We start from the raw sequence: 12,935 nt of genomic DNA, 5'->3' as shown, positions 1-12,935 counted from the left end.
GCGTCACTATTCCGCGCCGCGCCGGGCATGCGCTGCAGCGTCGCCTCTTTTGGTCGTACGCCGCCGACGCGAGTCTATCTCCGACTTCCCCGGGAGCAGTCTCTTCGCGCCTTGAAGTCCCCAAGCTCTGCGAAGTCAAACTCTTAGTCTTCACTTTATTGCCTAACTTCGCACGAAGTAACCCATGTTTTATTTTAAGCCTGTCACGTGTCTCTGTGAATTCTAAAGACTTAAGGTAAGTCCCGTGAGAATGCTGTAGATGGCCGGTTTCTGCTGTTAAGAACGCGGTAGCCTGTAAGACAACAAAAATCAAAACGAAACCAAGAGCCCTTAGACCCCCGTAATTCCACCACTTCGAATTCACACAGTAGCGTTATATTTTTCTTCTGGGTCCTTCCAGTCTTCATCCATATGCATCAAAGCACGGGTGTTTTACATAGACCTAAACGTACACATATAATTTTAAATTTGACCTTTTTATTATATGGCTAAGTATTTTTTCGTGTTATAATTATCGATTTCATGACATTGTAATAGTGCATCAAACCCATATCGCATAAATTACCTAACTCCCCTACCTCTGTCACCTTGGGGTTATAGGTTGTTTTCAACGTTTTATCATTAATATGCAGTGAGCATCTCCATACCATCAAAAATCATCTTGTTTGCTTTCGGTTTGCTTTCTATCTCTCGTATCCCACCCCAGAATATGAACTCTTCAAGCAAGAGCAAAATTTTATCTCTTAGTCACAACGAATTTGTGAACCTAGAAAAATTCATGACACATAGTAGCCTCTCGATATTTTTTAATGTGTGGATGAATAGATTTAATAGAGATTTTAGTTCAGAATGTATTACTTCAGGACATTTTTAATTGCAACATTTATGTCAAAACGTATGAATGACTTGAACACTTTGCAAAAGAGGATAACGTGGTTAGTAAGCACATGAAAAAGAGCTGGAAATCACTGGTTATTAAGGAAATGCAAATCAAAGCCACAATAAGATACCACTGCACACTGCTAGAATGGCTAAAATTAAAAATTAATCTACCATGTGTTGGTAAGAATGTGGAATGTTAAAAAATTATTCAACGACATGGTAGAGATGGTAAGGCACATGAGATAGATATAGGGACCACTACAATGGGATTTTTCAGTGAGGGTCAGACACAGCATGAATGAAAGGGAACTTATAGCCCAGGCGCAGGGTGGTGGTGGTGGGGAGTGGTCAGTGGATGGAAAATTACTAAGAGGAAACATAAAGGTGTAGGGGAATTCTGGTTAAGCTAACCTAATAGGATTCTTGCTGATGAAGGGTAAGACATCAGACATCACCTGGGGGATGGTGCAAAGATGAAGAACCTATCAGATATTGAGGGTGACCAAATACCAAGTGTGTGTGTGGGCGTGGTTCTTGCTAAAATTGGATTTTAGGAACTGCACAGATAGGCTTAGTAGAAGGTTCAAGAACCTGACTAAAGTTTGGTCAGGCAAGGAAACTTTGTCAGGAACAACTGGAACTCCCATAGCTTCTGCAGAGAATGTACAATGGCACAGTGGTTTTGTATGTTTGGCAGTTTCTCACGAAGTTAAACCTACACCTACTCTGTGACCCAGCAAATCTACTCCTAGTTACTATCCAAGAGAAATGAAACATACGTCCATAGAAAGACTTGTACACAAATGTTTATAGCAAACTTCATCAAAATAGCCCCAGACTAGAAACCCAAATGTCCATCAACAGGAGAACGGATAAACACATTATGGTAGGGGCGCCTGGTGGCTCAGTCATTAAGCGTCTGCCTTCGGCTCAGGTCATGACCCCAGGGTCCTGGGATCGAGTCCCGCATTGGGCTCCCCGCTCGGCGGGAAGCCTGCTTCTCCCTCTCCCACTCCCCCTGCTTGTGTTCCCTCTCTCGCTGTGTCTCTCTCTGTCAAATAAATAAATAAAATTAAAGAAAAAAAACAAACACATTATGGTATGTTTATTCATTGAATTACTACTCAGCAATAAAAAGGAATAAACTATTCATGATGAAGTAGGTGAATCTTAGAGATTGTATTGAAGGAAAGATGTCAGACATAAGAGATGCAATACTGTAGGATCCATGTATATGCAAGTCAAAAATAGGAAAAGGGAAATCTCTAGTGAGAACAATCATCTGGGGGCAATGCACCTGGACGAAGGAAGATTGAGCAGGACACAAGGGAACTTCCTGGGTGACAGAAATATCTTTTTTTTTTTTTTTTTTAAGATTTTATTTATTCTGGGGCACCTGGGTGGCTCAGTTGGTTAAGCGTCTGCTTTCAGCTCGGGTCATGATCGCAGAGTCCTGGGATCGAGCCCCTCATCGGGCTCCCTGCTCAGTGGGGAGCCTGCTTCTCCCTCTCCCTCTGCCTGCTGCTCTGCCTACTTGTGCTTTCTATCTCTCTGTCAAATAAATGAATAAAATTTATTTATTTGACAGAGCACAAGCAGGGGGAGCGATAGAGGGAGAGGGAGAAGTAGGCTCCCCACCGAGCAGGGAGCCTGATGTGGGACTCGATCCCAGGACCCCAGGATCATGACCTGAGCCGAAGTCAGACACTTAACCGACTGAGCCACCCAGGTGCCCCTAAATTTTATTTTTAAGTAATCTCTACACCCAGCGTGGGGCTGGAACTCACAACCCTGATATCAAGAGTCATCTGCTCCACCGACTGAGCCAGCCAGGCATTCCAAAATGTTCTATATCTTGATTGGGGTCTTGGTTACGTAGATGTATAAATTTGTCAAAACTCGTGAAACTGGGGGCACTTGGGTGACTCAGTTGATTCCAGCCTGTCGTTGGGCTCCCCACTGAGTGGGGAGTCTGCTTCTCCCTCTTCCTCTGCCCCTTCCCCCCCCCACTTGTGCTCTCTCGGTCTCTCAAATAAATAAGTGAAATCTTTAAAAACAAAACAAACTAGTGGAACTGTATATTTAAAAAGCCATTTTAATGTATATAAATTATACTTCCCAATAACATTGATTTAAAAAGCAAAAAAAGGAATGAAGTACTGATGAATACAGCAACAGAAATGAGAGCTTTGCCGTCTTATAGACATTATGTTGAGCAAAAGAATCAGAAACAGAGTGCATAACACGTTTCCGTTTATGTAAGTTCAAAATAGGTATGTAGGGGCGCCTGGGTGGCTCAGTCATTAAGCGTCTGCCTTCGGCTCAGGTCATGATCCCAGGGTCCTGGGTTCGAGCCCCGCATCGGGCTCCCTGCTCTGCGGGAAGCCTGCTTCTCCCTCTCCCACTCCCCCTGCTTGTGTTCCCTCTCTCACTGTGTCTCTCTCTGTCAAATAAAAATCTTTAAAAAAGAAAAATAAGTATGTATTTCCAATCTCTAGTGATAGAAATCAGAACAGTGGTTGCTGGGGAATGGGCTGGGGTGAGTAGGACTGGTTGAAAGGACAAAAGAGAACTTTCAGGGGTGATGAAAATATTCTGTATCTTTTTTATTTTTTAAATGTTCTGTATCTTAATTGGAGTATTGGTTACAAGGCAATGCAATGAAAAAAATTTTTAAAAATATAGGTAGTAACAATTTGTACTGTAAAAAGTGTTTGTGAGGGGTTTAGAATGTTTTCTCAACTCTTAACCACTCATTGAAACAGAAGGCATGCACAGAAGTATGCCCTATGCTACAGAAGTAAGAATGCCAAATGCCATATTGTCTTCCTAAGTAACTAGTTTAATTTCCAGCATCCTTAGCACCAATGAGTTGGGAAACTACATTGTTTATGAGGAGCCAGCACCATGGTCTAACTCTGTGTGGGGCAGCAGCCCTGGGGGAGACTGCTAATTGGTTTTCTGAGGAATGTTTCTTGTGTCTTACTATTGTAACAATTGCTTAAAAAAACAACTAGAGTTTGAAGCAGCTCTCCCTCCCAGTCTTTTTTAAGATTTTATTTATTTATTTGACAGAGAGAGAGAGCAGGAACACAAGCAGGGGGAGTGGGAGAGGGAGAAGCAGGCTTCCCGCCGAGCAGGGAGCCCAATGCGGGGCTCGATCCCAGGACCCCAGGATCATGACCTGAGCCGAAGGCAGACGTGTAATGACTGAGCCACCCAGGCGCCCCACTCCCAGTCTTTCTTACCTCAAATATCTATGCAGCAAACTCTCATGAAAAGCAAAAAAAGAAAGAAAGAAAAAGAAAAGCAAAAGCAACACCAACAGACTCAGTTTTAAGTTCTCTGGGGGCAGAGGATCTTGCTTAGAGCACAATTGAAGTCTGGGTGTCCACTGTCCTCTTTTGATTGCTGTTTTTTCTTAAGATTTTATTTATTTGATACAGAGAGCACAAGCAGGTAGAGCAGCAGGCAGAGGGAGAGGGAGAAGCAGGCTCCCTGCTGAACAGAGAGCCCACACGGGGCTCCATCCTAGGACCCTAGGATCCTGAGCGAGCTGAAGGCAGACGCTTAACGAACTGAGCCACCCAGGTGCCCCTGATGGCTGTTTTATTACAAAGTCAACTGCTCTGTCACTGAGAGGGTGATACCTGCATTGTTTCCACTGAGACACAACTCCTCAAGTTAAATGTGGTCTCTAGGGGAATTGAGGGTAGGACTTTTGCTTGCATTAGATTTGTAGGGTGTTTACTGAAATTTCTTTTTAGTTCACCACCTATACCTGTTGGAAGGCTAGTGGGCATTTCCTTAGCCCAGGTGGGTGCTCTCAGGGAAGTCTAGGCTGAAGCTCCAGCTGGGACAATGAAACCAGCCAACCTGTTTTAGAGCAACTCTGGGCAATAGGGAACTCTTTGCCAAGGCTATCACTTCCCTGTCAGTTAGCATTTATATTCCAAAAGGAGGGCATCCAGCCAGAAGCCACTGAGGATCCCACTCTTCTGCAGACTGGAGACTGACAGGAAGGGCAAATTCTCCTGAAGCTGCAGACTAGAGTCTCCTGCCCTAAGTCTGATTCAGCTAGACTGGGCAATGAGAACATAATGTGTTAACATTTTTTAAGGCATCCGACACGATTTACTTGAATTACCTAATTTAATTCTCATAACATTACTACTGTTATCTCCATTTTACAAATAAGGAAAATGAGGTTCAGAGAAGTTAAGTTTTCCAAGGTATCATATGGCCTGATAAGTGGCAAATTTAGGATTTGAATTCAGGGCAACCCAATTTCAGAAAGCAGTGGGCAAGAAAACCAGAAACTAAGGGCAGAGTGAGGGGCCAGCATTCCTGGGACCCCTTCCTGGGGTACTTTTTAACTGACACTTTGGGCCTGGGTGAGCTTGAACTGCATCTTCCATGGAATTGCCCGATCACGTGATTCTTTAAACTTCATCACTCAGCTGGGAATCCTGTGGGCAGGGACCTTACCTGTTTTACTCACATTTGGTTCCCCAGCATCTTGCCCAGAGCAGGGACACAGTAAACAGTTGTGGAATTAGGTAGTGAATGAATCAGTGAATGAACTGGTGATCAACAAATAACCATCTCTCATGGACACACCTATCTCTGTGGTGTCATTTCTTCTGAGCAAATGGGTACAGGGACTTGAAATGCTTGTGCCTCTGGTGGGGGTGGGCCTGATAGGATGGTGGCTCTGCTGTGGGAACCACTTTTCCCTAATGATGCCTCTATGTACAGGAAGCAATTGGAGGGGAATGGGAAGGGGGATGCTGTAAGGATTTGGAAAATAACAGGAATAATGGCAGGAGCCAGACTAAGTTTGTATTTGGCCCACAAAGGTCTAATGACTAATTTATAATGATAATAACAAAAAAATTGTATGAAAAAGTGATTGGGGATACTTTTAAAAGAAAATATGTAAAATGTATTCCATGTTTTCATTCATTAACACATTAGCAAAGCAGATTTCTCTGTAAAACCCATCCTGCTGACAGGAATTCAGTGATGATTGAGTAAAACTACTTCCTGCCGTTACTGTACTTAAGTACGAGGGACACAGACACCAAACAAACAGTCTTAAACCTAGGCATATTTGTGTATGAAGCAGATATAGCCTAGTGGTTAAGAACGTGACCCTGGAGCCAGACTGCCCAGGCACGAGGCCTGGCTTGCTCCTTCCTGGCTATATGTTGTAGGGCAAATTTCTTAACCTCTCTGTGCCTGTTGCTCATTTGTAAAATAGGAATCATAACATTTGTTATGAAGAGTTAATAAGTTAATCCATATAGACCTTTAGAAGGTTACCTGACAATGTTAATAAAGCAAGTACAAGGCATGATGGGAGATTATGATGGGAGTAAGGCATGCCTTCATGAAGAAATGATTTTTACCACTGAAATGGGAAGGACCAGGAAGAGACAGAAGAAAGGGAAGGATTGGGAGAGCAGTTCCAAGGAGAAGTGTAATCAGTGGATGCAACTGGTCACAGGTTGTTAGGGGGCATCTTGGGGAGGGGTGAGTTCTCCCTCCAGGCTTCTCTCCCCATGCGGGGTATCCCAGTCTCCTGTGCTCTGTTGGGGATAGAGGGACTTCCAAGAGATGAGGACTGAGCTCCCCAGGGTGGAGCAGAGGGAGTATCCTCTGAGCTCCTTCCACACTGCTCCCTGGCTGCCTGTAGCACTGGAGGGCTCCCATTTTTAGTTAACTTCTTTCCCCCCACACTCGTCTTAGCCACAGTCCTGGAGGTGAAAACCCCTTCACCTCACCCTTAAGTCCTTGCATTATCTTTGAATTTTTGTTTTGGCTTCAAAGTGGGCTGGGGGAGGAAATATGCTTTCAAGAAATTGGGGAGGCATGGGCGCCTGGGTGGCTCAGTTGGTTGGGCGACTGCCTTCGGCTCGGGTCATGATCCCGGGGTCCTGGGATCGAGTCCCACATCGGCCTCCCGGCTCGGCGGGGAGCCTGCTTCTCCCTCTGACCCTCTCCTCTCTCATGCTGTTTCTCTCTCGCTCGCTCTCTAATAAATAAATAAATAAATAAAATCTTAAAAAAAAAAAAAAGAAATTGGGGAGGGAAATGCACAGGACCACCAACTTCTGAGACCTAGCCCAGCACAAGGGCAAATTTCAGTGATAGTGGAGCAGAGAGTACGAGGGAGAAAGTAAAGCAAGTGAGGCACCTGATCTAGAGAGCCTAGTTAGTACATACAATGTTATGCAGTTGGGGCTTATCATTTTTTTAAGATTTTATTTATTTGTCAGAGTGAGAGTGAGAGTGCACAAGCAGGAGGGGTGGCAGGCAGAGGGAGGAGCAGGCTCCCCGATGAGCAAGGAGCCTGATGCGGGACTCAATCCCAGGACCCTGGGATCACGACCTGAGCTAAAGGCAGATGCCCAACCGACTGAGCCACCCAGGCATCCCCCCCCCCTTTTTTTTTAAAGATTTAATTTATTAGCAAGCACGAGTGGGGGGAGGAGCAAGGGGAGAGGAAGAAGCAGACTTCCCACCAAGCAGGTAGCCTGACAGAGGGCTCTCTCCTGGGACCCTGGGATCATGATTTCAGCCAAAAGCAGATGCTTAATGGACTGAGCCACCCAGGTGCCTCTGGGCTTACTTAAGAAAAATGGAAAGTGTGTTTGGGGGCAGGGGATGGTTTTTGTTTCGTTTTTGTTTTAAAGATTTATTTATTTACTTGACAGAGATAGAGCAGGAACACAAGCAGGGGGAGTGGGAGAAGGAGAAGCAGGCTTCCCACTGAGCAGGGAGCCCGATGCGGGGCTCGATCCCAGGACCCTGGGATCATGACCTGAGCTGAAGGCAGACGCTTAACAACTGAGCCACCCAGGCGCCCCGATAGTTTTAACCTGGAGGGTGGGATCATCAGACTCAAATGTTAGAAAGACCACACTGGCTCCAAATGAACTGGAGGAAAATCTGACTGGAGGCAGGAGCGACTGCTAGGAAGCTAATGTAGTAGACAGATGACAGTGGTGATCTAGACCAGGGTGAACTCAAGAAACGTCAGATTGAACCATATAAAAGTGCCACTTTTGTAGGTCAACAACTGTCAAACAGTCCCATTTGGTTCAACCCGATAGAAGGTGGTGGATTAAAAATAGCCACAGGGCGCCTGGGTGGCTCAGTTGGTTGGGCGACTGCCTTCGGCTCAGGTCATGATCCTGGAGTCCCTGGATCGAGTCCCGCATCGGGCTCCCTGCTCGGGCAGGGAGTCTGCTTCTCCCTCTGACCCTCCGCCCTCTCATGTGCTCTCTCTGTCTCATTCTCTCTCTCTCAAATAAATAAATAAAATCTTAAAAAAAAAAAAAAAGCCACAGATACTTCAAGTTCCTCCCATGAGAAGATATTTATTTCCCTACCATCTCTGCACTGGCCTTGTCATTTTCTTCGACTAAAAGAATGTGACAGGAGTGTACTGGGGAGGGGCTCTCCGGTGGCTCAGTCAGTTAAGTGTCTGCCATCAGCTCAGGTCATCCCAGGGTCCTGGGATCGAGCCCCACATCGGGCTCTCTGCTCAGCAGAGAGCCTTGCTTCTCCTTCTCCCTCTACCCTGCTTGTGCTCTCTCTCTGTCAAAATCTTAAAAAAAAAGTGCACTGGGGAGTTCTGAGCCAAGGCTTTAAGAGAACTTAGAACTTCTGCTCTCCCCTCCTGAAACCCAGAGACCATCTACCATGTTATGAAGATGAAAGACCACATGGAGGGGCGCAGCTGTCTCAACTGAGCCCAGACACCGGCCAGGGGAATACAGCTGTGTGAGTGAGCCTGGGAGAGACCAGCAGAGCCACCCAGACTGAGTTCTTTTGAGCCATTGTTTTGGGGGTTATGTGTTACACAGCAATGGATAATAGATACAAAAGGACTTGGAGATTATTGGTTGGGGGGGGCAGGAAATTCCTGATGAATCCAGATTTCTGGCTTAAGCAACAGACAATTGTAGTGCCATTTTGTGAGATAAAATTAGAGGAAGAGTCAAGAGCAGAACATGAATTTTTTGGAGTGATGGTATTTGGTGGTAGTACAAGATGATGGGTTCAATTTTGGGTATGTTGAGTACAGGATTCCTTGAAGACATCCCAAGTGCAAGTGTCATGTGGGCAGTTTTTGTTTGTTTGTTTTTTAATTTCTTTATTTGACAGAACAAGTAGGCAGAGAGGCAGGGGTAAGAGGTAAATTAAGACGTAAATAAAAAAGTTAAGAGGTAAATTAAAAAGCCTACCAAGGAGACAAGAGAAGTGGTCAGAGTAGAGCAAGACCAGTGAGTGTGGTGTCACTTTAGTCACCAGAATAGTGGTTAGAGGAAGGGACTGTTATAGTGCTAAATGCTGTTGAGGAGTCAAATATAATTCAAAAGTGTTTTTTAGGAGCTCTTGGGTGGCGCAGTCGGTTGAGCGTCTAATTCTTGGTTTCAGCTCAGGTTGTGATCTCAGGGTCGTGAGATCAAGCCCTGTGTTGGGCTTTGCACTCAATGGAGAGTCTGCTTCTCTCGCCCTCTCGCTCTTCCCCTCCCCCTACTCCTTGGGTATAGTTTCAGTTTTGCAAGATCCAAAAGAATTACGGAGATGGATGGTGGTGGTGGTGGCTTTACAACATTATGAATGTATTCAATACACTGTACACCTAGAAATGGTTAAGATGGTAAATTTTGTTGTGTGTATTTTACTACTACTATTACTACTACTACTACAAACACACACACACACACACACACGGAAAAATTGAGGGGAGGGGGAACCAGCTAGTGGGGTGGGAGAGGTTGAAAATATGAGAGGGAGTAGATGGAGCAAGTTCTTAAACAGCCACAGGAAAGGGAATTTGGTGCACTGGTAGAGAAATTTAGATAATAGGGACTTCTCCCATTGTAATAGGAGGGAGAGGGAAGGATAGCTGTGCTTGGGGAAAGGTCTGGTGGCAGAAAGCTGAGGGAGTTTCCTTGTGTTGATTGTCTACTCCGAGTATGGAGATAATGGAGTTGGAAGGTGGAGGTGAGTGAAAGTCTTAAAATGGTAACTGGACAGAGTGGAAGAGTTAACCTGAAAGGACTAATGAGGGGCCCCTGGGTGGCTTCATTGGTTAAGCATATGACTCTTGGTCAGATCAGGTTTTAATCTCAAGGTTGCGAGTTCAAGCCCTGCGTCAGCCTACTGAAAAAAAGAAAGGACTAATGAACCAGGAGGCTAGAGGTACTGCAACTGTTTCTGAGGTTGTCCCCTCCATGGGCATTAAAGACAAAATCAGATGAATAGAACAATATTGGTCCCTCTAGCATAACCTTACTTGTTTTAGAAGCTAAAACAGTGCCAGAACACTGGGACCTATTCTGTTGTTAAACCTGGATTCAATTGGCATTGGTTTATCAGGACATTTCTTGTGTAAATTTAGAAGCTGTTGGTGTCTGAGAGGAACGCAGACCAGAGGACAACACACCTACCACACTTGACCACACACCTGACCAGAGGTGACTCTTGTTCTTTCAAGTCTAAGCATGGGGATGTGTGCTCTCAGGGATAAGCTAACCTGAGACTACTTGGCTTTTCTCCAATTGGAGAATTCCAAGGATGGTGGAAGCATATGAATAAAGATAGAACAGTACAGTTCTATCTTTATGTGTACTGGTACTTCCAGGAGAGTTCCATTTAAATACCGCCCCCCACCCCACCTTCTTAAGGGAGATGACAGTAGCCCTGGGCTATAGATCTGCATGAACAAAAGATCTGCCATCCTGCCTGAGAGAGATGGCTAAAGTGGAAAAGAGAATGATCTCACCTGAGCAGCTGACACCCAAACAGTCACCAATCTCAGACCACATCTAATATTTTCCTCCACTACTCCTATCACCCGTCTTACAACTAGAACTACTATGGAGAAACCCCTTGCTCCGATGAATAATCACACCAGAATGGTTTCTAAGCCAAGGCAGAAGCATCTAGCAACAGGGGCTGGAGGACAAGAGGGCATAAGTATTGAGTGTGACAAATACCCTCCAAGCAGATCTCCACTTGGTCTGACTTCCAACAAAGTGTTTGAAGCTACTCTGGGAAAGCCCTGTCCCAGATTCAGGATTGGAAATGCAAGGTACTGGAGTCTTCTAGCATCAGCCCCTCTGGTTCCCTTACCTCCATTGTGTCATTTTTGGAAGATGCTGCACTCTGATTCAATCAACAGAATAAAGAACAATTATTCTCAAGCAGAAAAAGCCAAGTCAGGTAAAACTGCAAAGTTCCTAAGAACATGACATCTGTGTCTAGGACCAAGAGAAACCTGAAGACCCCAGAAATCTGTAAGATGTTAAAGAGGGGCCAAGTCCCTGCTTGCAGAGGTGACAGGCCTGAAATCATACATGCTATATATGAGACTCATTCCTGATGCATCTGTTCTTTCCAAACCTTCCCTTTGGGTTTCTCCCCAGAATTTTATACAATGGATCTTTTAGAGCCACAAATCCTTTTTGGAATAACAAGTAGGTATAAAAGCCCATCATTTTTGCTGTGATATCCCTCCAGTCTACTTCTTTTGTACTTTCAGTACAATCAGTGGCATCTTGGCACTTGCTTTGTGATGGGACTGATGCGATCATCTTCAAACTGTTTTCTCAGATGCCTGCCTTTTCCAGCTCCAATATATCCTACATACCTCTGCTAGACTACCCCCCCCCGCAGAAACCCCCACCAATTTCACCACTTCCTTTCTGTGATTTAACAATCTGTGACTGTTCACTAATAAATCCAAACACTGTTCAGTCAGGTTTTCGTTTTGTACCTCATGAGACTTTTCTCTGTCCACAGGGCAAAGCTGCTCTCCTCACTGCCCTTCCAGGATTTATCCTGGAGAAGCTATTTTAGTTTTAATATTACTTTCCACTGCCTGTGGCACTCTTGTCACTTGTCTCTCAGAAGCAAACTCCGCTCCTTCATGAAATCTCTAGCCTAAGAAATCCTTACCTTCTGAATACCAGTGACACTGAATGAAACTGCCTTCATGTTAGATAAACAGGGTGAAACAAAGGGAGAAGACCTGCTTTCAAGGCCTATTTGTATTTCTTTCCTAGGACTAGAAAAATAGAATGTAAGGACTTTGTTTTTACTGGCATCTACCTTCTTTCTAATTAGGTAACCAGTATTCTCTGGTTTACCAACAGGAAGAAAGGAACGTGAGAAGCCCTGTGGCAACTGAGTAGGGCCCTTGGCCTATAGAGACATCACAACTGTTCATGCTGGAGCAGTGTCAACTCTGAAATGGAATAGTAGTATCAGGTGATGACTAACCTGTGGAATCATAAATGTCTCCACTTCGGCATGATCACTAATACCGGCAACCCAAAACATACTGGTTTTTTATACTCATTAATGGTGTCCTGGTAACACGCACACTTCATAATTAAATTCAGTTAACATCAATAACAAATACATCACCAGTTGACTACTTATGCACACAGCCATTCAATGACACTCCAAAAAAACCCAATAAAATCCACTGTTTATGGATAATGAACATATCTAGAATCTTCCACTGGGCCAAAAATCTCCTTTTCCAAGTGAGTTTCTCTGTTCTAGGACAGTTTATCATTCCATACATGGGAACTTACTAAAAAGAGTAAAAAAAACTTGGGACTGAAGCTTATGAAGGGCTCAGTACATTCCAGTACATCACTGATGTCTGAAGACAACACGGTCACAGAGGCTGTGGACCACTGAGCCCTGGGAGCCAAGCTCTGACAGGGATGAATATGGATTGTGAAGAAATATGGACTGCAGGGATACTGGGGTGACACTGCAGAGCCATCCATAACAATGAGTCTATCCTTATTAAAAGACATTCCTTTGGGAGTCTGTCCCCAGGAAAATGCATTTAAACTCAAAATATGGCATACATTTCGTAGACTCCATGAAACCCATCTAGTGAATTCTTAGGAGTCCAAGCCCCCAGATTCAGAACTGTTGATCTAGATTTCTGCCAGATACCTATTTACTCCTACTATTGAAAAGTCTGAAGCCTATTCCTTCCCATTTTCCTGCTT

At 44.6% G+C, this 12,935-nt stretch overlaps 1 long non-coding RNA gene across 2 annotated transcripts; it reads left to right on the top strand.

Moving 5' to 3' along the window:
• The first annotated feature begins 66 nt into the window (after positions 1-66).
• LOC135362863 (uncharacterized) lies at positions 67-12,405 on the top strand. 2 transcript variants are annotated; one of them, XR_010408246.1, is made up of 3 exons: positions 67-235; positions 10,301-10,376; positions 12,057-12,405. It is a non-coding gene; the product is annotated as an uncharacterized LOC135362863 (long non-coding RNA). The 2 variants fall into 2 exon arrangements; XR_010408245.1 differs by having other exon boundaries at positions 10,301-12,405.
• The last annotated feature ends 530 nt before the right edge of the window (positions 12,406-12,935 follow it).

This window comes from Mirounga angustirostris, unplaced genomic scaffold, assembly GCF_029215605.1.
Source record: "Mirounga angustirostris isolate CCGP_5_RB_7025 unplaced genomic scaffold, mMirAng1.0.hap1 SCAF_16, whole genome shotgun sequence".
NCBI classification, from domain to species: domain Eukaryota; kingdom Metazoa; phylum Chordata; class Mammalia; order Carnivora; family Phocidae; genus Mirounga; species Mirounga angustirostris.
Note: the sequence above shows the minus strand (reverse complement) of the source record. Positions and strands in the feature narration are given on the sequence as shown.